Genomic DNA, 25,467 nt, shown 5'->3' on the forward strand with positions numbered 1-25,467 from the left:
ATTTGACTAGTTTGGACCAGAATAATTGACGTTCACACTTGAGGTACTCAAGCTGTAATAGAACCTTTCTGCCTGGGACTCATTCTGAGAGCTCTTCAGGGTTCCCTTTATCTGGACATTTCATTGTGTTCTCACAACACAGGTTTCTATGTGACCTCCTTCAGAAATCTGTAGCGTCTCAACACTGTACATAGGGAAAGGGTCTCTATGACCTTGTTATTCTAAACTTAGCCCAATCGATGCAGTCATATTTGTCTCTTGTTTGGACTTCTGGGATGTGAGCTTTGGAGACTGAGGTCACTTACAGCTATTGTAATAAGGTTTGACAGATATAGAAGAGTCTCTAGATATTTGTTGATTGAATTAAACCTCTGTTACAGTCATGAGTTTCCCTTAATTTTATGGGAGAAAACCAACATATGATTTAATAATAACCTGGTATCAATGACTCACTAGTATTGGACATTTATTATTATACTGTCTTATAGCTCATTTAATCTGCTTAAAATTTTTATGTGGCGAGACTTAATATTTAAAAGTTATAAAAGTATTACTTCTGTAGTTAAACTCCCTGATTTTCAAGTATTATTATTAATACTTAGAGAGTATTAACTTTGGTTTACAAACTAAAACCCAGAACAATTAACTTTGCTAAAAACAGGTACTTTATGCTAGTTTCTAAATTAGAACGCCTCCCAAGGACTCTGCAGGTTCCTTCTTTCCATGACTCTGAGTGGCTTTACATGAGTCTTGTGTGTGATCTTTCACCTCTTATCCATCAATTAGCATGCCCCAGCTACAAATATTAGAAACACCAAAGTAAGATGACTTAAAAATATAGATGACTTTTTCTTTTTGACTTGTAACATATCCTCCCCAATTGGCACCCCTACAAAATTAGATAACTCAAAGGGTTAACTTTTTTTCTAGAATCTTAGTGTTTAGATTTTTCTGTTCTATCTTGTTGTCTGTCAATCCTATCTTCAGACTGACTCACCTAACAGGAATTAAAATTCCAAGCCAACACTTAGCCAGAACTGCATCAGCATAGAGAAGAGGGGCGTCCTTTCTCTAATCACTTGGAGAACCTTTTCCAAAAGCTGCACAATGGGTCTCTATCCTTAACTCACTGGCTGGACTAGATCACACTTTATTCTCTAAACCAATCAATAGGAGGATGAAGAGGTTTAAGTCTCAGGATTGCCTGAAGATGGAGAGGGAGTCACCAAAGAGAAGGGTAGGTGTGACAAAAATCAACGGATTCCTGTTGAAGGCAGGGGCTTGGGAGACCGTAGAGTTTTAGGTGAGAACTCTCCATTTGCTGAAGTTTTCAAGCCAACATTTGAAGATGAGAAAGTTTAACTACAGAAGTAGCATTTCTATTATGTTTAAAGTTTAATGTACCCAGTTCTTCAAGACTGTGTGAGGCTATTGACTAGGTTTTTATTGAATTTACAGATAAATTTGGGGTGAATTGATGTTCTAACAATATTGAATGGAACATTTTTCCTGCTTATTTAGGAATTTAATTCCTTTCAGCAATGTTTTGTGAATTTCCATATAGATTCTGTATGTGCTTTTGTGAAATTTACTCTCAAATTGTGCTTCTTGATGCCATTATAAATAGCACTAGTGGTTTCTTTAATGCTAATTATTTGTTGCCAAATATAGGAATGTCATTGATTTTTGTATGAGTCTGTGATTTCACTAACATAACTTATCAAATCACTTTTGAAAGTTCCTTGAGATTTTAATATAACCATGGCAACCAAGAATAGGGATAGTTTCCCCTTGATGTTTCTGATCTATATGATATTTTGTGCTGGTTAGGTTTTTTTAAAAAATATTTATTGCATGTGTATGAGTGTTTGCCTACATGTGTGTATGTGCACCTGGTACATGCATGCCTGGTACTTATGGATGTCAGAAGAAGGAGATTCCCTGGAATTGGAGTCTTGGATGGTTGTGAACCATCAGGTGGGCACTAGGAATTAATCCTGAAATTTTGGAAGAGCAACAAGTGCTTTTTACCTTTGAGCTGTCCCTTCAGACTTGATGCAACTAGATTCATTTGGGAATAGAGTTTTAATGAGGAATTATTTATGTCAGGCTGCCCTATGGGCTTGTCTCTGAGGGCTGCCTTGATTGTTCTTTGTAGAGGTAAGACCCACTCTGAATGTGGGCAGCGCCGTTTCATGAGCCATGTCAATATGAAGAAAGCTAGCTGAGAGCAAGCAAGCAGGCATCACGGTGCATGCACGTCTGTAATAGCTGAGAGCAAGCAAGCAGGCATCATGGTGCATGCACGTCTGTAATAGCTGAGAGCAAGCAAGCAGGCATCACGGTGCATGCACGTCTCTAACCTCCTGTTGGTGCGTGTGAGATGCGTGACTGCTCTAGTTCCTGCCTCAACTTCCCTACAATAATGGACCAAACCCGGGAATTGTGAGCTAAAAGAACCGTCTCTTCCCTACGTTGCCTTTTGCCATAAAGAGAAGTGAAAATAGGGCATAACCTACAAGATAGTTATTTTATTTTCTTACCCATTTTGTCGCTAATGCCTCCAATATTATGCTGTATAGAAGTCATGAAAGCTGATATTTTGTCTTAAGAAGCACACAGGTTTTCCTCTCTAAATATAGCAGTAACTATGCATCATATGAAAATGTACTTTTTCAATACAAGGACATTTTATCCTAATACCTTCACTTGTTCAAGTCATAACTAAATATAGAATTTTGTCTAATAGTCTCAGTGCCTATTGAGATGATCATATCAGTTTTCTTTTGGTAGTATATTGTTACAGTACATTATAAAGATAATTTCTGAGTATTCTTTCAGTCTTATAGCTCTGAAATAAACCCTGCTTAGTTGTAGCCTATTCAAGTATGGGATTTGATTTCTGGAGCTTCATTGCAAATTTTGACTTTCTCCATGAAGCCCAGTTTTCTCCAGCTTTCTTTTCTTACATTTCTATTGTCCTTTTGTGACGGAGTAATGCTGGCCTCAAAATGAGTTTAGAAATGGTCTTTCTTCCACATTCTGGAAAAGGTTGTGTGTTATTGTTAAAATGACTATAATTTAGTTCTCAGACTTTGGTGGAACCTGACAAAGAGGCTCTCTGAGCTTGGGTTTGTTGTGTGGTGCGTGTTAACCTCACATGTAATTATTTAACAACTATAGGAAAATTTGGGCTATCTATTTTGTTTTGGTAATTTATCAAATTTATGGACATCAAGTTTTCATAATACGTGATATCTGGCCTGATGGTATTTCTCAGAATAATTGCTTCATATATGGAGGCTTTCAGTTTAATTGCCAGTACTGTAAAAACAGCACTCAGAGAAAAATACCATGGTTCCCTTCCATATAGCTCAATGCACACAATTTCTATATCTTTTCTCATGCTGCCCATTGCTGTTTTCTTTCTCTTCATTTCCTCTACACTCACCTGCCCAGTGTTATCACCACAGTGGTCACATAGAGCCTTCCCTTTGTTCTACTGGCTTTCTTACTCTTGACAGCTTGTACTGTTACATTTACTCTGACCTTTCTCTCTCCATGCTTTGGATTTGTTCCTTGTTTGCTGCCTGACATTGAAACCCCATTTATTGGCTTAAGAAATTGGTTTTGTTTTGTTTTTCCAAGACAAGGTCTCTCTGTGTAGCCCAAGCTGTCCTGAAACTCACTCTGTAGACCAAGCTGGCCTCTAACTTAGAGATCTGCCTGTCCACCATGACCAGCTGGCTTAAGAAATTTGATTTGAGAACTTTCTTGGTATCTAACAAAAATGACATTCTTTGCTTCCTTTTGTGTCAAAGAATTGACATTTCTTTTTCTGAAGGAGTCAGATAATAAATATTTTAGAATTGGTGGAATACACAATGAACACCGTCTTGTCCTTGTCATCTCCTTTTCTACCTCTCTTGTTCATAGCCATTTAAAAGCACAGAACTTTCTTACTTTGAAGTACATATCATTATAGTTTGTTGACCTTTGCTGGAAATGGTGCCTTAATTATACAATACAAACCACAATACATTGCAATTTTATTGCTATTTAATTCAACATATTTTTTAGTTACTGTTGATACTCCTTTTTGACCTAGATATTATTTTGGACTAGACTGCTTAATTTGCAAATTCTTGGAAAGCATGAAACCATCTTCCTGGTATTTGTCTGTAGCTTAATTTAATTTCATTAGCGGTTTTACTTAACATGCTTTCAAAGCCTTAGAACCTTGTTACAGAGTATCTTATGGTCTGTCTTGTTTGTACTAAAAAAGGAATGTGTTTTCTGCTCTTATCTAGAGTGTCCTATATAAAAGTGTCATTCAGGCTGGTTGATATAATTATTATTATTGTCTAAATCCCTACAGATTTTGTTTTCTCCTGGTGTCTTCATTTATCAAAAAGGATATTGAACTTCCACACAATAGTCATGGATTTAGATTTATAATTTAGATAAATTAGATTTATAAAATTTATTTATTTATTTATTTATTTATTTATTTATTTATTTATTTATTTATTTATTTATTTATGTGTTTGATCTGCCCTATATGTCTTTATACCATGTACATGCCTTATGCCCAAGGAGGCCAGAAGAGAGAGTCAGATCAGATAAATGGAGTTACAGAATGTTGTGAACTACCATGAGGATGCTGGGAGCCAAAATGCAGGTCCTCTGCATGAACTGCCAGTCTCCTAACTGCTGACCCAGTACTCCTAACTGCAGCCCTTTGGACTCACTTCACTTCTTTCGGTGTCTATTTTAAGAAATAATGGGTGAATTTGATATTTTACTGGCTTCTTAAACATATAGGCACTTCTATTCATTTGTAGGCTTCTTTATATATGGTAATACTGCTTATTTGAAGTTTATTTTCTTCTGACATTAGTACAGCCAATGTGCTGTCTTTTGCATGGTATGCATTTCTTAACATTTTCTTAACAATACTGTGTGATTATTTAACATAGACATTGGAGAATTATTTCTTTTCCTTTTTCTTTTTTTTTCTTTTTTTGGTTCTTTTTTTCGGAGCTGGGGACCGAACCCAGGGCCTTGTGCTTCCTAGGCAAGCGCTCTACCACTGAGCTAAATCCCCAACCCCTGTAGAATTATTTCTTGATTTTTAACCCCAACATCACAATTTCTGATCAACTTATATTTGATAATCATGTCAGAGTTGTACTTTAATTTACTATCTCTCTATTTGATTCCTGAGGACAGGGACCCTGCAAGTATCCATGGAAGGCAGGGAAAGCATCTGCAAAGAGGGGAGAATAAAAACTTGGTTCAGCCTGTCTTAGTCTGCCAGACTGCAGTGGTTCTCAACCTTCCTAATGCCATGACCCTTTAATACGGTTCCCCATGATGTGGTGACAACTCCCTGTGCGCGGCCCCAATCATAAAGTTATTCTCTTTGATACTTCATAACTGTAGTTTTGTTACTCTTATGAATTGTAAACATCTGATATGCAGAATATCAGATATGCAGAATTCTGATATGCAGAGTATCCCAAAGGCACCATGACTCACAAGATGAGAACCACTGTTCTAGAGTCTCCTACCAAGTGGTTTATTGTCAACACACTAACACAATATAATTGGGGAAAAAAGTTTACTGGTGTAACACAATTCCTGGTTCACAAGGAGGCAATAATTAAATCAAAGCTTAATTCAAAGTTTATGGTTTATCTTCTAAGAAGATGGGTTCTAGAGATAGGCTACCATAATAGCTTAAGGGCCTAAGAAGGATCTGGCCTGGTCTCAGTCATACAGATAACTCAGAGGTCAGTAAGCTGGTTGCCGTCTCTGATTCTGGTTCTGGGAGCCTGATATGGGCTGGCCCAATAGACATTACAGATCACCGGGTACTAATCATCTCCAGCTCTAGCCTCTGGATGGAAGAACAGGTTTTACATCTTTTCAATTGAAAAGACAATTCTAGGTGTTTAACGTTCCTGCTTTCCCTGGAGATCTATGTGGTCCCAATAGATTCCTAGTTATACAGGCATAACATGATCATTACTGTTTTAAACGACGCCTTGCCTTTTGGGGGCCATCACTTGACTTTGTAATGTTTCTTTTTGTCACGATTCAGTTATTGGGCATACCTTGTGTGGTTATCTCAGGGTTTACAATATGGATCTTTAAAACATCACAGCCTACATCAAAACTTTATAAATGGTTTGTGTCTACTGAGATCTACGTCGTCTTCCCTCTACAGTCCTGCTGCTGGACTCCGTGCTGTGCTTCTACTGTGCATTGATCTCTACGCATGCTTAAACTCACAAGATGTTTGCTTTTACCTGTTTAGATACCCACTACTTTTAAGGACACTAAAAATATAAAATAAAAATAAAAGAAAGAGGGAGAGAAAGAAAAATGGTATTTTAATGCATTTCTATAAACTTAATACCATCTCTTACTTACACTGTGGAGCTCTGAATTTTCCATAGCTATCAGTTTTCATCTGCCCAAAGAAAATCTTGTTGAAATGCTGGCAGTAATTTTTTTCTAGGTTTAAAAACAAATGCTTTTATTTTGCTTTCACTTTTGAAGGATGTGTCTCCCTTGGCTGACAGGTTTTTTTGTTGTTACTTCCCTCCCCCACCTCGGCATCTGAAAGATGTCTCTGGTCTGTGTACATTTGAACAAGAACTCAGTTGTCATTCTTGTCTTACCTTCTCTGTCCCCTCCCTTCCCAGATTGTGGCAATTTGATTGTGTTCTAGTTTCATTTTCTTTCCGTTTTCTCTGCCTGCATGCAAATGAGCGGCTTGCATATATAGATTATTTTTTAAATAAATTTGGACATTTGATGAGATTTTATCAATTTATATCAATTTTGGAAAAATTCAGCTATTAATTCTAATACTCTCCTTGACATCCAGGTTTATCCACCCGTCTGGTTTAGTCACATGTGTGCTCTGCACTTGATCTTTTCTTATAATGAATTGAAACTCTGTTTTGTTTTTGTTTTTCCATTCTTGCTCCTTTTACAGGTAGCACCTTTTGTGATGAAAAGCCTCAAAATCTACCTCAGTCATGTTCAAGTATACAATACATTATTAACTAGTCGTTGTGATAGTCAATGCTGCTGCGGAATTTCTTCTTTCTGAATAACTGAAATTTTTCTTTGATCAACATCTCTCCCAACTCCCTCCCCCTTCACTGACTCTTCACTATGATAACCACTATTTCTCTCTCTCTCTCTCTCTCTCTCTCTCTCTCTCTCTCTCTCTCTGACTCTACAATGAAGTAAAACCATGTGGTATTTATCTTTGTGTATCTGGTTTATTTACCATCACAAAATGTCCCTTGTGTTCAATCGTGTTGTAAATGACCAGGTTGCTTTCTAACAGGCTATTTTGCCCCAGAACAAGTACTCCTCTCCATTTCAAAGCCTAATGCTATTACGTCATTTATGTCTGCTCCATTAGTTGTGGTTGTGAATCCACTGCTGGGCACCTATGAGGATACCTCCTCATGGTGTGAGCAAGGCTGCAATATGCATGTCCCATGCAGACGTCTCTTCAACAAACGACTTTTCATATGCTCTGTAGATGAGACTGTTCAATTGTTCTATTTTTAATAATTTCAGAATTGTCCGTTCTGTTGACTGTTCTAATTTGCCTTCCTACCCAGTGTTTCAGAGCTTCCTTTCCCTGTGTTCAGTCAACCCGTGCTCCCTTTTATCTTTGTATAACAACCACCCCAGCAGGTATGCATGGTGTCACCTGTGGATTTAAGTCTGCATTTTTCTAATTGACCATGTTTTTAATTTCCTGGTCACCCTTATGCTATCTTTTGACAACTAACCACACAGGCCTTCCTCCTGTTTTGAGTGAGCTATGTTTTAAATATAGAATTGTTTTACTCCTTGAGTATAGTAGGTCCTGACCTTTTATCAGATGTGTGGTTGGTATAGGTTGTTTCTTTACTGTAGTATTTCCTTTTCTGTGGAGAAGTCTTGTAGAAATGACACCACCGGCTTCCTTTGTTATACATTTAGATCATAAAAAAAAAGAAGAAAAAACAAAACAAAAACAAACACCCTTTCCCTACACCAATCTCAACTGTGTTTATCTGCCAAAGTCTTGTGTTTGGAGGTCTTATGTTTAAGTTTTTTATTCATCTTGAGCTTTGTATAGGGGGTAAAATTAGGATCTATTTTCATTTTTAATTACTAAATATGCCTAGTTTTCCCAGCACCATTTATTAGAGACATTGTCCTCCTTATAGATGTTTCATCTTTGTTGAAAATCAATTGATCATAAATGTATAGAGTTTATATTTGAGCTCTCTATTCTGCTCAATTGGTCTACATAGCTATTTTTTTATCTCAATACCATGGTTTTAATTACAATAGGTCTGTGCATGGTTGTGAAATAGACCATTTCTTCTATGTTCTTTTGTTCAAGATTGCTTTGGGGTCTTTTTGTAGTTTTATATAAACCTAAGGACTAGTTTCCCAATTTCTGCTAAAAACCAGTAATTGGAATTTTGGTAAGATTTTCTGTGGATTTGTCGATGACTTTTTGTAGCATGAACACTTAAAATTATGATTTATTTCTACCTTTGAACATAGAATATCTTTTGTTCCTTGTCTTCCATTTCTTTAGTCAATGCTATTGATTAGTGAAGATGTCACTAGTTGCCAGTGAAGATGTTCATATTTTGGTGAAATTCATCCCTGAGGGTTTTGTAGCAATTATAGGAGATGTTTGTACTCAGTTTCTTATTCAGGTAACTTACTAGTGTGTGGCAAAGCTACTAGATTTTGAAGGGTGGTTTAATATTTTACAATTTTATAGGATTTGGTGGGATCTTTGGGATTCTGTATATCCCTTTGTTTGTAAACATCCAATTTATCCCATTTATTTTCATGTTATAAAGCACAAAGTTTGTTAAAGATGTTTTTGAACAAATGTTAAACACAATGTATTTGCTGTTGTGCCTTTGAGCTCACTGAATTCTTTGAGCATTTATTCTTTAGTGTTTAATCTGTTATTCCCATTTGATTTATTTTGTTTTATACTTCAGAGTATATTTTCATCACTATAGGTTCTATTTAATATTATTTTAGTGTCATTAATTTCCTTTAATTATATTCTTCCTTAAATTTACACATTAAACATATAAACTAGATTTATAATGACTGATTTAAGGTCATTTGTCTAGTAATTTCATCAACTTTTCCTTTGGTCTGTGCGCTGTACCCATGAAATTTTACATGTGTAGTTCTCCTCACTCTATATCAGTCATGATGACTTTATATTCTTGTGAGAGAGACTTGGCTAGATTTAGAAGCTGGAATGTTTTGGGGTATCGCACAGCAAGCTCTGATTGGATGGACGCCTTTGAGGTGTGCTTTAAAGCTTTGTTGCTGCTGCTCGAGTGCAGTCTTTAACACTAGGAAAAACCCTTAGTCCAGATCATATGTTATGCACCTTCTGAATAGTCTACCTGATGGCTCCACCATCCTGGAAGGAACCAGCACTCTTCCCTTTGAGTGGGAGCTCACACCTCTATAACACTTAGTGTGTTTTAGTTGTCTTGGTTATTTTTTTTTTGCACTTTATGTAGTTTTTGCTCATGCTTTCATATGTTCACCCAGCATCAAGCTAAGTAACTTCTTTAGAAGTTCTAAAGTCTTTAGAAGTCTATGTAGCTCCTTTTTCCTAGTATTGCAAATTATAGCCATTCTGAACAACCTTATGCTCTGAATTGTTTCCTTAAATGAGGCAGATTAGCTACTGAGTATGACTTTCCTTTGCACTGTAGCATAGAAATACCTCCTGGTGCTAAGATGGTGCAAACATAGGGTTAGTTTTCTTTCTCTTTCTTATTGAGCTCAGAGTCTCACTTTGGTGTCTGTGAACCATGTTTGCGTATTTCTGACTAGGTCTCTAACATTGGTGCTGAAATAGGAGCACGATTCTCCTGCCAGTCAATTATTCTTTACTAAATAAAGTATAGGTCTCCCTAGTCTTCATATGTAATGATACTTGAGAATGGTTCTGTCAAGTCTGAGGAAGAATAAGCCAAACTTGTAGGAGTGTACAACTTTTTGAGATACTGCAATCCATAGTGTTGTGGTTTAAACCCAGTTCTGTTTTAGGTCCTAGCTTGGACCCATACTAAGTGTAAAAAATGGCATTGTCCTTGACAGGAGGTGAATATATGCTAGCAACAGAAAAAATAATTACAGTAAAACATAGTGGCACCATTGTAAATCTGTGGTGATTGAAACAGAAAAGGCCATGCCTTATTTACTTTGATTATCATAGTACAGATGTGGCTGGATATCAATACATACTCAAGTCAATATTCACTGCTTCTAAAACTAGTAAAATCACAAATATGGGCATTCATGCCTTCCCCATGCCCAAGGCCAATGGTGAAGGGAGAGCCTATAGCTCGATTCAGCATCTGGAGTTACTGAGTAGAGTCAGTAGGCCCTGCAGTAACAGAATTCTGCCTTATGCTTACAAGCTGCTGCCTGATTCAAATCCACCTTTGGAGAGTACAGCTCAGGTAAGGAAACATTAGGAAGCCTGGTAGATTTAGCAATGAACTTTAAAAGTAGTGCTACACAAGGCTAGTCTGCAAGGATATTTAAGCACAGCATTATCTATTCAAGAGGTCTTTTCCTGACATAGACAAGTATCATGTGCCCAAAGATAGTTTCTAGACCCAAGCCACAGTGGTGGAAGTACATGCCACACTAGGCTCTCCTCTTTTGCTCTTTTCCTTGTCCTCTGCCTCCTTCAGCTCCTTCCTCTCCTCCAGTTGGCCCTATTTAGATTCATTGTACAAAAGTCTAATCAACCAATAATAGAATAATCTAACTTAGTTACTTGCTTATCATTGATATATGTGACTATCTTACAGGCTAGGAAGAGCTGACTGGATATGCTGAACGGGCATGGATATATATATATATATATATATATATATATATATATATATATATTCAATTTTTAAAGTCAAAACACAAAACAATTGATTTCATCTTGGCACTTGGAGATACATATAATTATACTTAAATTCTCTCATGAAAGCAATGAAGATGTGGTTAGGTCTCAACCTCCTAGAGGCCCAAAGAAGCATCCAGAATTCCTGTGTCTGGGATTCAGGCTTAAGAAGTTACTAAGTTCTGAGGACATAGCTTCTCCATGAATTGAGGTGTCACCGTCTGAGTCTCTAAGGGAAGCTAGTTCATCTTATTAGTGGCAAATCTATTCCTAATGAGAGGGGTTTGCAGGATGATAGAGGGTCACATGTTCATTGGGCAGAAATATGATGTGAGGCTAGTTGGAAAATTGGAGCCAGCCCTAAATATTTCTTACTTTCAACTCTATCGTGGAGGAGGTAGCTTGCTTTAAAATATGTTGACTATATCTTCTAATTAAACACTAAAACTACTTTTTAATATATATTCAAAATGGTACAATAATTGCTAAATTATGCAGATTTTTATGGTGGGCCTGAAATAAGACTATTTTTTTAAATTGGCACCTTTTGCTGATTCGAAGATGTTAATCACCGGGACCCTAATAGGCCTATCAGACTTCTCTAATGTACTCAAATAAAATGAGCAAAATCATTAAATGTCCAAATATTGATTTAAAGTGCTCTAGTTGGTAATGAAATTTGGCTCTCTCCTTGAGACAAGGCACAGTGGCTGTGTGCTTTAATTTCAAGAAACAGCTGTATGGTGAAGAAGGCAGAGGTGAGAGAGGGAGAGGCACAGGGTTGGGGAGATTGTCATGACCTTAAGAAATATTATACACTGACCTCACAACTGGAATGGAACCATTGATCTCAACAGACAGAAATAGTCGAAGGTTTGTTAACTTGGTACAAAAAAAGTAAATATGTTGTCACATGAAAGCCCAGAGAGAGTGCCTTCTAAATGGAATGAGAACATGTCACATGACTAACTCCAGGCTCCAGGTCCTTGTACTCAAAGGATAGCATGAAATGAAATTCAAAATAAATGTTCATCACAGGTGGAGTAACTCCATACCCAATCACCTGTAATTAATCTCTAATGGTTGCCATAGTAAATTACCTCAAAGACTCTAGCTTTGACACAAATACATATTTTCAGACTTTAGAACGGAACTGTAAAGTCAGAATGTCACCAGTACCATGCATTTCCAGAGGTGCAGTGGTAAAGTTGATTTGTTCCACTCTTCTAATGGGGGTTGCAGGCTTTCTGGGTTTGTAGACACAAAACTCTAGTCTTAACTTTTGCTTCTCCTCCGAGTGTGTGAATCTTCTTACATCAATATATCTTATGAAGTCAGTTTTTACTGCCATGAGGGTCCACCTACATGAGTCAGGAGGATCTCGAGATCATGAACAACACCTACAAAGGATGTTTTCCCCAACAAGGAAAGAGTCAAAGGTTCTTGGAATTACAACACGGCCCTGTTTTTTCAGTCACTAGACTGTTATTTCTCATGTGAACCTTGTATACACCTTTAAGGAGTAGGAAGATAAACCATAAGATGTTTTGTAAGTGCTGAGGTTGGGCATAAGCTCAGGTCAGGGTTCAGGAAAGATTGCATTTAAGACAAGCAGAGATGATACACAAGGGAGAGGGGGTGGTCATCTGGGAAATGATAGCAAATGAGGAAGAGCAGAATGAGGGGGACACTCATAACAGAGCTCAAAGCCATACAAACGTTGAGCAAATCTTGAGGTTTAAGTAGAAGGCATAATTTTTGTTTCATCTGACACAGGTCACAGTTTGCATTTTAAGTGCACGGGGAAGCATGGAAATTAGCAGAAGCTGGCTGAGAGCCTGCTGTCACCTATGTAATCTGGACCAGGATGGTGGCAATCTCTATACGATGAAAAGGAGCTTGATCACTAATACAAACAACACGGAACTTGCTACAGACCTGAGTTTCAACCCTTTTTCCATCCCACTGTATTCAGGAGTAAGCAAGTAGCCAGAGGATTATGTTGAACAGAAGAGCTTTAGGGAGGAATATAGATGCCCCTGACCATGGCCCTCTGGCAGACAGTATTGTCCTTATTTAAAACGCACCTGACTTAGACTGATGTCTGGTGTTGCTACAGCCCGACTCCTTCCTCTGCCTCATTGGCACAGGCTTCAACCAGTCATTTGAGGTCTTTGTTATTTCTTTGGAGTACTCATATGCTTGAGGGGTCCTAGCATGCTCCCCTGGCCCTGCCTCCAGCTTCCTGCTCTAAGTTTCATATTAATATCACCGATACGTCATCGGTGAGAGATTGGAGGGGATGGGGACATGCAGGTCAGCTGAGACTAGATCACAAGTCCAACTCCTCCCACCTTGATTTTCCTATTAACACACTCAGCTTGAGCACCAAGTCCAGGAAAGGGACAGAAAGGGCAAAGGTCATGGGGCACATGTCTAAATGACAGAGTAGAAAGTAAATTAAGACATTTTTGTTGAGGTGGGGACTGAGGTGAGTGGAGTATGGGTATATGAAATGGTGTGTATAGTTTGACAAAAATATTTCAGTCAAGATACAAGTTTGAATGTGAAGAACCCATAAATCAGAAGTGTAACAGAATAAAACAATGTGCAAAATGACAAAAAATATTTACCATGAATTTTAAATTAAGTAGCACTTGTAATTTGTGTTTTGGTAGAATGTTATTTTATAATAACTGTAATAACCACCCAGTAATAATCAGGATCTGAAATACAAAATCAAATCAGCAAAGGAAACAGGTAGGAAAATCTACTATGTCCTCAGTTCCTACCTAAGATTAGAAAGAATCAAGATACTGAACAGTGATGAAATTTTTTCAACAAATGTAGACAAATTATAACCTGAAACTAATTTCCAATGGAATAAAAGTAATAGAATTCTTTCATATTAGTAAGCAAAAAAGATCCTACTGGAAACACAAGTGTAGATCCCATAGGCACATCGGTTTTGATTACATCAAGTCACCTGTCTGGAGGACAGAGTAGCCAGCAAGGTCCACTGGACCCACATCCTGAGTTGAATCATGAATCCAATAGTTATAGAGATCAAAGATCTCCAGGAGTGTTGGAAAGTTGAATTTGGAAAAACCTGAACACTCTGGCTTGCCATCCTAAGAGATTAAGTTCAAGTGAATTGAAACTCAGAGGCCAGAGAGGCAGGCAGAAAGATGGGAGCCTATCAGCCCATCTGCAGAGGGAGACGGACCCAAGCTCAGCCATAGATGCTCATTTCCCATATCCGTAAAGTAAAATTTCACATCTAGAGGAGGCACATAATTATCAAATTATTCAATCTAGAACAATGTTTGTGAGCAGAAGATAAAGACATAAAAGCAATAAATATAGTTAACTCTGGTGGCATGAAACAATATTAAAATATCAGAAGCAAATGGGAGTTCAAATTTGCAAAACAACAACAACAACAACAACAACAACAACAACAACAACAACAACAACTTTGAGCTGTCGATCTCAGGCTGCTCCTCACAGACAAGATACTGGATTAGCAACATGGTCAATGCAGCCAAAGAAATGGCATTTGGAATTTAAAAAGATGACATAGTAAAGGAGTGGGAGAGAAAAAAAGAATATTTCTAGGAAAATAGAAAGCAATATTAACAAAATTGGAGAAAGAACGAAAGTCTCCAGTCCACTTTATTCTACTTGGGGTGATATGTGTATATTCTCTGTCCTTTCCCAGAATAAGCTGCTCCTTGTTGGCGTCCAGATGAGCAACAACCCCTCACAATAGCTATAATCATTACAAAACTTCCAGAACTATGCTTGTTCTTACAGTGATGTATAAGCAGTGAATGAGATTATTATGTATTGTGTCATGTGCCCCAGGAGTTGGTACATAACGGATGTTTAGTGCACAGCTATTGAGCTGTTGAGACATGCCCCGCCCCCCTGCAGCCATGACACTCATAGGGGAAGCAGCCTGCACATCCCCACTTTCTTTTCCCTTGATGGCTGTTTCCCAAGACTCCTCCTCAGTGTTGCACCTTACTTGCTACTTCTCCTTAGTCTGAAGCTGGAAATATATTAATGAGATACAGGTAACAGCCCACATGTTCCTAGTGGCAAGAAGCCCTGTCCTCCTCTGGCCTTCTACCTCATTTGTATCTTCCTAAGGTGTATTTACTAAGTGGCAGGTTGAGGAGCAGGGACAGTCATGAGCCTAGACTCCTCATGACTCCTCTTCCCCTTTTACTGTGCTCTCACAGGGCTCGGGCTCTCCCCTCTCTTACCTTTAAGATGAACTGAAAAAATGGGGCTAGGGGAAAGTCCCAGTATGTCAAGTGCCCGCTGGGCAAACATGAGGACACGAGTTACGATCCCCAGGACCTACATAAAAACACTGGACAAGATGGTGTGCATCTGTAACTTTCATGTTTGGGATGGGGATGGAGACAGGGATTCTTGAAGCTCATTTGGCAGTCTTTCCAGCCACATCTGTGAGGTTCTGGTTCAGTGAGATGGCCTATGTCAAATAATTAGAAAATCCAGCAGATGCTTTATGTGACCTCTGGCCTCTGTGTTAATATTCCACACCCAAAACAATCTACAGGAAAGAATAGTTGCAGAAACTCTTCTCTTGGGTGAGAGGGAGAGGAGGTGGAAGGAGGAAGGGAGGGAAGGAGGGAAAGAGGGAGAGAGGGAGGGAGGAAAGGAGGGAGAGAGGGAGGGAGGGAGGGAGGGAAGGAGGGAGACAGCATGTGAGCACAGTGAAAGGGTGGGAGGGAGGGCACTGACAGTCTTCAGCACTGGTAGGGCTGGGATGTATAGTGCTGTCCTCTGCCACCACACTGGGATGCCTACTGTTGCCACATGCCTAAGTCACTTTGACCTAAATCTGGAAACTAGGTTGTTGTTTTGTTCTTTATTTCTGAACCCTTTTTGTTCATTTGTTTCTCAGTTTGGGGTTTTGGAAACAAAGCATTATTTCAGAGGTCTTGTGGGGCCATTCAGGGTCTCAAACAAGAAGGCACTCGGCTACAAGCTTCTTTCCCTGTAAGATCTCTCAAAGCAGCTGCAGGCCACCCTGGATGGGAAGGGGATGACTGTAGCCATTGTCTTCTGAGTGTCCATTCTCTGGTCATTAACCTCTTTCTATGAGGTGCCTCATGAAGTCAGACACAGGTCATTCCAAACACGTTACTTCCTCATATTCCACAACCTACCAAATCCTGTCAGTTGCTTCTTTTAGAGACCTCTCACAGCTCTGCATTTCCCTCCTTGTACCACTATTACTGTTCACAGGAAAATTGGTCATGGTGACTCCCCTGTTAAGACCCTTGTCTTTACCCTTTATCTCCATCTGTGCACAATCCCAACAAGCCAGTTTAAAGAACAAATGAGATCATTCGTTTCTTCATTACTCCATCCTATCTCACTTTGGTTTGATTTGTATTTCATGAATGACAGTGTGCTGACATCTTTCAGGGCTTCATAAACCAGCTGACTACCTGTATGTCTTCTTTGAAAGTGTCTTTTTCAGTCCTTTGCTCCTTTTTAGTAGATATTAGAGCTTTTTGTTTTATGGTTGTTTATCTTTTATTTTAGAGTTGTAACTATGGGATGGAGACTATATATACACTATATATACATTATACACACACACACACACACACACACATATATATATATAGTATGTATATACACTATGTATATACACAAAAATACATATATACACTATACTATATATATGTAGTGTATATATGTATATATATAGTGTGTGTGTTTGTTTTTTATGTATGTATTTCTCATGCTCTTGGTGGATTATCTTTTCATTATGTGTACTGTTTTCTTTGTTTTGCACAAAGAAGAAAGATGCAAACGAAGAACCAAAGAAAAATGAGTTGGCAAGGATGTTGGCGAACTCTTGTACACTTTTGGTGAAAATGCAAAATGTCGCAGCTGCTAAGGAAGGCAGGATGGAAGCTCCTCAGGACAGTAAGAATAGAATGACTCTGCACTTGGTCATTTCTGCCTCTTGTGATATATACAGAAGAATTTAGAGCAGAGACAGGGGCAGGCATTTACATACCCAAGTCTCTAAGATTGTTATTCAACATACTGAAATACATAGAAGTCATATTTATCATTACATGAACAGGTGAACAAAACGTACTGGGCACACATGTCAAAATGTCAGAACTGCTACAGCAAAGCATCTTCAGCTGCATAATTGACAGACAATGGAAATTCGTTGCTTACAATTCTGGTGGTAGGAACCCATGCTCAGGGCACCGGCAAAGCTGGTGTACAGGGAGAGCTGTACTTCAAAGCTGTTGGCTTCCAGCTGCATCCTCTCATGGTAAAAAGAAGAAATCCTCTTAGTAGAACTCTTTCTGAAAGAAGTTTGAGGCAGAGTCTAACTATGTAGCCCAGGCTATACATGTGTTCATAAACTTCCAACATCAGCCTCGGGAGTGCTGGTGGCCCTCAGCCTCTGAGACGGTTTTGACTAGACAGGCCACAATGCACTGAATCTCCTGAACTCACTCATCCTGTGTAACTGCAATGCTATGCACCTTAACCAGAATTCTCTGCTTCCCAGGATCCCCCTCTACCAGACTTTAAAAACAGAGCCGACTATTTTAGGGAAGGGTTTCTCAAACTTCTCCCACTCATCTCCCCTCTCACCCCAGAAATTTTCACATGACCCTGAATATCCAGGAAATAAAATAGGTATACAAATCAAACATTTTCTGATAATAAGAATTGAATTTAAGACAATTTTCTAGCATACATATAATTTTACTATTTATTAAAGACAAAGGCAAATTTGCATACTAATGAGATCGATGTGCTTGTTTATTTTTACATAAATAATTAAATCTTCACTGAATACATGATATTTCAGGATGTCTATAGAGTATCTTCAATATTTTCTAGAGTTGATCCATATTCTGATTTTAGAATCATTGATGCTATGAATGCCACCTGGCACAAACATGTTGCATGAAAGCATCAGAAATGTATTTGGGGTCATTTCAGGAATCCTTGGAAATTCTGTCCTAATCCCAAATTCTAATTAAATCAAATTAAAAATCTAATGATTTTTAAAATAAAAATTAAGAGAACAATTTAAATGGTAACTTGTATGTATTTGTATACATGTTCTCGTGTATGTTGATGTGCATATGTATGCACAGATGTTAATATCAGTTGTCTTCCTCGACTGCTTTGCACCTCATTTTGGAGGCTGTCTCTCATTGAACCAGAGCTCAGGACTGGGCAGCCTGAGTAGCTCCTGGGCCCCCAGAGATCCTCCATTCCGCCTTTCCAGCTCTGCGATTACAGGAGCCCTCATGCCTGGTCCTTTTGTTCGCTACAAGGAAACGAACTCAGATCTTCATGCTTCGGTGGCATTTACTAAGACATTCCCTCAGGCTCTCCGAAGGTGATTTTAAAAGTTAGACATTCTGATACAGTTCAGCCTGCAGGTGTACTAGTCAGATCCATACTGAGGAACGACAGTAGGAAAATATGAATTTTTTGCTTTTTGACTCGGAAGCATTTTGTTTCTGTAAGAGCAGAAAACACGGTAGTAGTAAGATTGCTGGTTTTCACCACATACCTTGGACTCTGAACTGAGATGTGTTATCTCCCATCGGCGCTGCCCGAGTAGTGTCATGCGCAGTGCGAAGTGTTTCAGAAGGGAGGCTGCAGCGACATCTCTGGTGCTCCACTGCCAGGCACGCCGCAAACTCCTTGAATTATAACACATTTGATTTTCTAACTGACTTTGGTTATTGGGTATATTTTACCTTTACTGTTGCTAAAGGTTTCATGGCCCCCATGTTTAGTCACATGACTTCACATGCCAGGTTAAGAAGCTGGAGACCTATGAAGTATTCTTCCTTCTAAGGCTATTCCATTTTACTTAGCAAAATTTATTCCTATTGCTGCATATTGCAGGATTATTTTCTTTTATACACACACACACACACACACACACACACACACACACACACACACACACACACACACTTTATATATACATGCACCATTTTCTTTACCCATTCATCTACTGGAGGGCATTTGTACCTTTTGGTCAGGGAGCGTAATGTTGCTGTGAAGAAGGGGATGATGCTAATATTTGTTCAAGATTTCACTTCTCTTGGGCACAAACCACAAAGAAGAGCTTTGGGGTCATGAGAAACACTCTCTTTACTTTTCTGTAGACCTTATGGATTGTTCCCACAACAATGTTCCATCAGCGATGTTTCCTCATGGTTATATTTAACAACTGGCTCACGGAATTCCTGAAAACGTCAGGCAGCACCACAGGCCAGGGCAGGCCAATCTGACACCAGTGATCTGGGGGCAATGCTGTCATACACGGTTGCACCCCTGTAGTCCTTCCCAAGCCTGGCTCAACTGCCACATGCTTTACACACCTTCCATGACCCACCTGTCACCTAGCCTAGACTATCCTCTCTTCTCTGGCCTGTCCCTGCTTCCCCCGTGTTCGCCTCTCATGACTCATGCTCTGGTTTAGATGTTTGTTTTTCTGTCTTTCACTCTCAACACACTGTGACCTTATTAGCTCAAGCATACACATTTTTGGCCTGGTGCCCAGAACAGATTAGGGCCTTTAGTATATGTTTGCTGAATGGCTCCAACACATTTGCCTCCTGGTTATGTCTGAGAGGAAAACCAAGCAGGCAGCCTCATGCTCAGATCCCACAGCGGCTCCTCAGGCCGTGGTCAAACATGGTCTGCACCCTGAAGAAGCAGCAGTTCATAAGAACGAGGTTAAGGCAGAGTTGTATCTCAAGCAGTGTCTCTGTCTGAGAAGTGGCCAGGATTCCACAGAGAGCCAGAGGCTCAGACATCATAGAAGAATAGGGTGAGCCTCCATCTTAAGTAAGAAGTAAATGGTTCCCAGGAGTTCTGGGCTCACCCTGGGAGTTTTGTCCATTCTAGGAGGTGGGAGATACTCTGAACTTACTCTAAAGATTCTCATCTACTACACCTATGTGGCTAAGACCTTCAGAGTATGCTGCTGTGAAGAAGGGGATGGAATGAATGGAACTGGACTCTGATCTTGGTAAGGTCCTACCTCCCAATTCCTTCTGCTGGCCGTGGCTGTTCATAGCATCAGCAAGAAAGGACGAGGCAGAGCTGTGGTTCGGAGCTTTCCCATTGGATGAGTAGATTTCCTCCTCCAGACATCTCCTGGACCACTTAAACATCTTGCACATTGTCTTTAACTCTCATCTGTGAATGTGTATGCCATACCTGTCTTAGTGCTGGCTTTGTGTCTGTGTGAGAACACCACCTCCCAACCAGCTCGCAAAATGAAGTCCCATGTGACAGAGAGACAATGCTTCCTCAATGTAGGATCCTTGGCTGGCCTTGAATATCTTTCTTTATATCAGTGGACTTTGGAAATCCAAAAGAGCATGTTATTCCATTTCAACTTTGGCTTGAGAATTGTTAAGGAATCACTTCTTGTCTGAGCCTCTTAAATTTTGTCTCATTTCCATTTCTTTTTTGAATCTCTATCCAGTTTCTCTCTCTTTCTTCCTCCAAATTTGATTAAGAAAACAATAACAATACAACTCCTGATGGGTTATTTCTCCGCCAGTGAAATGAGTCAATTCAAACCAGATTAGATTATATTAAAGGAAGGTTTATTGGGAAGCTGCTCTCTGGCGGGCAAGTTCCCTGGCCCAAGGACCTAGGCAGGAAGTCAGCATGGGAAGGTGGGGGGTAGGGGAGGGAGAGAAACAGAAGGAAAGGGCACACATGCAGAGAAAGGGGGAGGGGGAAAAGGGGAGGGGAGAAAGAGGAGGAGAGGGGGAGATCAAAATGTTTGGATTATATAGGGAAGAGTCAGTGGGAGAAGAGCTGCCCAGAACCCAGGCTGGAAAGTTCAAAGTTGGGGTTAGGTATGCCAGGTAGGGACTGAGGGATGCTGGGAGAACTTGGTGGCCAGGTCAGATTTGCTTTGGTAGGTAAAATATACATCTCAGTCCCTTTCCCTATAGTCCAAACCAAACAAGTCCCCACAAAAATGAAACTTCTTTCCTTGAACAGGCACTGCTGTGTATCACCAACCATTGGTTCATTGCTGCTTCCGCTATGCATCACGTACCAAACACCACCCTTGTGAATGTGGGTTCTCCTCTCATGGTCTGCTCAGCTTCCTGCCACTCCACCACCAGTAAGTCCTGAGCATCTCAGCTCATCCAGGTGTGGATTAGCCATGTTAGAGTTCTGTATTTACTACATTTAATCCTCAATGTTAGATTCTGCTATCCCTGTTTTACCAAGTAGGGAAATATGACCCAGACATACAAATTGTTCATCTTCATAATTCTGGAAAATAGAAAGCAGGACTCCAAAATGAAACAGCAGCAGCAGCAACAACAGCGAAAACAACAAAAACAGGTTTAACTTATTCTAAAGTCTTCACTCTTCGTATTTCAATAAATATACACACATGTACACACCCACACACACTCACACACCCTCACATGCGCTCACACATGTACACCCCTACACTCACATGTTCACACAATCACATGCAAATGCACACTCAAGCACACACACTACGCACAGTCACATGTGTGCATGCTTGCATACACGCATAATCACTGAATGAAGAACCATGTGAAAACATCCTCTTTCCTAAGTGGCTGTTGGTCCTTTTTGCCAATGGGCCCTGTCAGAGGAGAGCCCGTCACTGTGGAGTAGTTATTATGCACATTACAGTCCCATATTTCTGAGTTTGCTTCACTAAAAGGAGGCACCAGAAAGCCAGCCTTGTTTTCTCTTGTCTTGTGGACCCCACACAGTGACTGGCATTAAGTAAATACCCAGTGATTTATGTGATTGGCACACTGGGACTGGAAACCACTGAGAAAGAAAGTATCCCCTTGTCCTGAGGTACTGACCTCTGTCCTCTTCCATTGCAAGTCAAGACCTGCCCCAGGCAGCTAACATTCTTCAAGCAGTTAATTATCATGATAAATGCCCACCCCTACCCTGCTGAGCCTTGCATCTGCTGATGGCATATTGTTGAATTAGAAAGCATAACTAATTAAAGGTGACCTCACACCAGGCTGCTGGGTCTCCTGTGTCAGGACTAACCACAAAACTGGCCTTCAGTACATTTCTTCCTTCCCTTGCAGAGCTCTCTCTCCTTTCTCCTCTCTCTCTCTCTCTCTCTCTCTCTCTCTCTCTCTCTCTCTCTCTCTCTCCTCTCTCTCTCTGGGTGTGTGTTAATTTCAACGCTCTCCCTGCATCAGCGAGCAGATGAAACCCTCAGCCAGCTTTCATCTTTCAGAAAAATGAATAGTGCAGAGAGAACATTATCAAATGAGCTGTTGAAGAAGTCAGTGAATATGTCATTGGGTGTGACTGCTCTGTGAATGAATTTAGATTTATCTCTGTTATCCTCCTGCTTCCCCCTCAGCCCCCCCTTGCTGGGAGGCCGTGGGGCAGGCCTGTGTGCCAGGAATCCTGACCCACAGCTGTCTGTCTTGGCTGACAGGTCCAGCAGTGGCCTCTGAGCATGCTCAGGAATTTGTTTTGTTAACGTTGTGAACAATGCTGGACAGCCTTATTAAATGCCCCACACCGGCTGCCTGCATTTCTCTTGTGGATTTTATTTCTAGGAGCCACATGTGCCTCGGGGACATCAGTAAGTACGCAGGATGGGGGCGAGCACACTCTTACTCCAGAATGATCCTGTGCTGCCAGGAGCTGCTGAATGATAGTGGTAACACCAGATGTAGAAAGCCATTTTCTTTTCTTTTCACATTGCTACATTGTTACATTAAAATTGAACTTTCCTTCTTGGGTCATTCATTCATTCACTAACCCCCTGGCCCAGTCATTCATTCATCTATTCACCAAATATTTACAGAACACTTGCTCCTGGGAGGCAGATCTCAGTGAGTTGGAGTTCATCCTAACCTACATTGCAAGTTCCAGGCCGGCCAGGGCTACATGGTGAGAGCTTGTGTCAAGATAGGTAAGTAAAGGAAGACGAGGGTGAGCACAGTAAAAGTATTCAGGTGTCTGAAGGAAAAAGGATAAACACAAAAAGGGGAGAAAATAAAAGAAAATGGGCATCTGAGACGAGAGACACAATAGAGGAAAGGGAGGTGACACACTTCTAAGACAAAGAATGCAGGAAACCCCGTCAACTGCAGAACCTGCTTTCTAAACATGAGGGTGGATTGAGTTATGTGGGAAATATGGGAAATCTTTGAGAGTGACAGAACTTTTCTTGACTCTTGATGAGCTTAGTTACCTCTGGGGGGTTGGGTATCCCCAAATTCAATAGTTACCAAAGCCTTCCCTATCCAGTCAGTGGGTTCTTTGGATCTTGCCTTGAGATTTGAAGAGTACTGTTCACAGGTCACAGAGGAAGAGTTTTAGAACTCCTTTATTATAGGGACTTAGAGAGGAAGAGAGGAAGAGAGGATGTGTGTGTGTGTGTGTGTGTGTGTGTGTGTGTGTGTGTGTGTGTGTGTGTGTGTGTCTGGAGTGAGTCACTGTCCAGCTGCTAGTCTGCAGGCTTTTATGTGGCTCACCGTGAGATGTGGGGAGGGAGATGAGCTAGTCAGTCCAATTGTATCTGACTGTAAGGTATGCAGTGCTTCCTGTTGGTAAAAAGTCAAGAGTGGCTTTCAGGCAGGGTTAGAGAGGATGGAGAACCAGGAGCCAGCTCCCTTCTGGCACTCCTGGCCTTCAAAAGGTCATTCTTAGAATTTATGCTTTGGGGTCCTTGCCATGCCTGACCAGTTCCTGTCTTCTGCTTTCACCTACAGGCTGTTGGAAAGTTATCCCTGAAGACCCTCATTGCGGTCTCAGAGTGTACGGATAGGAAATGGTCTAAAAGCTACAGGGTTTTCAGGATGGAGGGAACTGAGGCGGTGTACTACACTGGGTAGCCACAGGCTGGCAGCCGTGCCACCATCAATAAAAGGAGAGTCCTTGGTTCACCTCCACCCATGATGCCTTTTGGAATAAAGTCTCAGGAGTGCAGTTCCTTCAAAATGACTCTGGGATAACAAACCCTGAGATCTTTGAAATGCACACAGGAAATCAAGGGGACCAGGTGACACCAGGAAAAGCTGTGGACTCATTTGTTTATTTACCAACTATTAAGCACCTGCTTTGTGAAAACGCTTCCCAGGAAATCTGCTGACCTGAGTTACACAAGCTTTGGATGTCCCAGTGGGAATGGGAGCACAGGAGTTTGGGTGCCGATGATGATGACTTCACAAAATGGGGAGGAGTGGGTCAGAGAGACTAGTTCAGAGCCCATTGTAATTTAGCCAGGGCTTGGCTGTAGCCAGTGTGAACGCACATACCCACACCAGAGAGGTAGGTGAGAATGAAGCAGAGAAAGAGCACAGAGACAAAGCCAGTAACAGGGTTAGCAGAACTCAGTGATACTATTGAGAAAGGGGAAAAAAAAAGAAAAAAAAAAAAAAAACAAGGATTTCGTTAGCATTCAGTAGTATAAGAGATAAAAAGGAATATCCAATTAACACACCATATAATTGCTTGCAGACATTCTTTTTTATTTAAAGATGAAATAGGAAGAGTTCTAATCAAAACTAGGGTCACAGCCTACATATTAAATGAAAGAAATTGATTGGGTTTTTATTATGCCCTGACTACTGCCAATGTGCCTGGATCACAGATTGCCATAAATTTATACTTATAAACTACTAATTGCCCAAGTCATAATGGTAACAATGGGATAATGAAATCACTCTGATCAAGCTGAAGCCAAATTCTGCTTGACAACATGGGGACTGTGTGAGGGGGCGGGAGGCAAGCAAGAAGGACGCTCCCCTTCGACAAACACCAGCAGGGAAGCACAAAGACCTCTGAGGTCCCGAGTCCTGTGCTAAGGCTGGGGGCTTCCTTTCCAATAAATCACTTAAGAAGGAGGGCGTTTACGTTTTTAATATAAGCACTTGTATCCTTTATTTGTCTTGAAAAACTAATGACTGACTTAATCACATTTGATTAAAGGAGATGTGTTGATGTAGTCATGTGTTTCTGATTGCATTAGGCTTGATTGAAAGTGGCAGGGAGAGTATGTAAGAGTCTAACTGGCCCCTATATCTTGTCACTGGGGCTTGGCAGGCAGGGTATGGCAGAATCCTGAGGGAATCACTGTGGTGAACAATGTCATCTTTCAACTAGGGGGAGGGAGTCTGGGGTAGTAATCTGCAAAGTAAAATCAGGGTTTCTGTATCAGGGTTGATGAAGGACTCGAAATGGATTCTCCCACACTTCCACTTTTAGAGGATTAAAAATATTAATAGAAGGGGAAAGGGGCAAGCATGCATACAGATAGCCTCTTTCTAGAAATATGGATACTGAATGACAAGTTCAGGAGCTTTAATTTTCCCCCATTAACATGCACAAGAAGCCAAGTGTTTACATTTAAGAGTTAATAGTTAAGTCCAATTTTC

General features: G+C 40.2%; 1 long non-coding RNA gene across 1 annotated transcript; it reads left to right on the forward strand.

The window, feature by feature from the left end:
* Positions 1-201: 201 nt before the first annotated feature.
* LOC134484912 (uncharacterized) lies at positions 202-22,823 on the forward strand. The gene is made up of 3 exons (XR_010062722.1): positions 202-320; positions 21,059-21,185; positions 22,642-22,823. It is a non-coding gene; the product is annotated as an uncharacterized LOC134484912 (long non-coding RNA).
* The last annotated feature ends 2,644 nt before the right edge of the window (positions 22,824-25,467 follow it).

This window comes from Rattus norvegicus, chromosome 1 (genome assembly GCF_036323735.1).
Source record: "Rattus norvegicus strain BN/NHsdMcwi chromosome 1, GRCr8, whole genome shotgun sequence".
Classification (NCBI taxonomy): domain Eukaryota; kingdom Metazoa; phylum Chordata; class Mammalia; order Rodentia; family Muridae; genus Rattus; species Rattus norvegicus.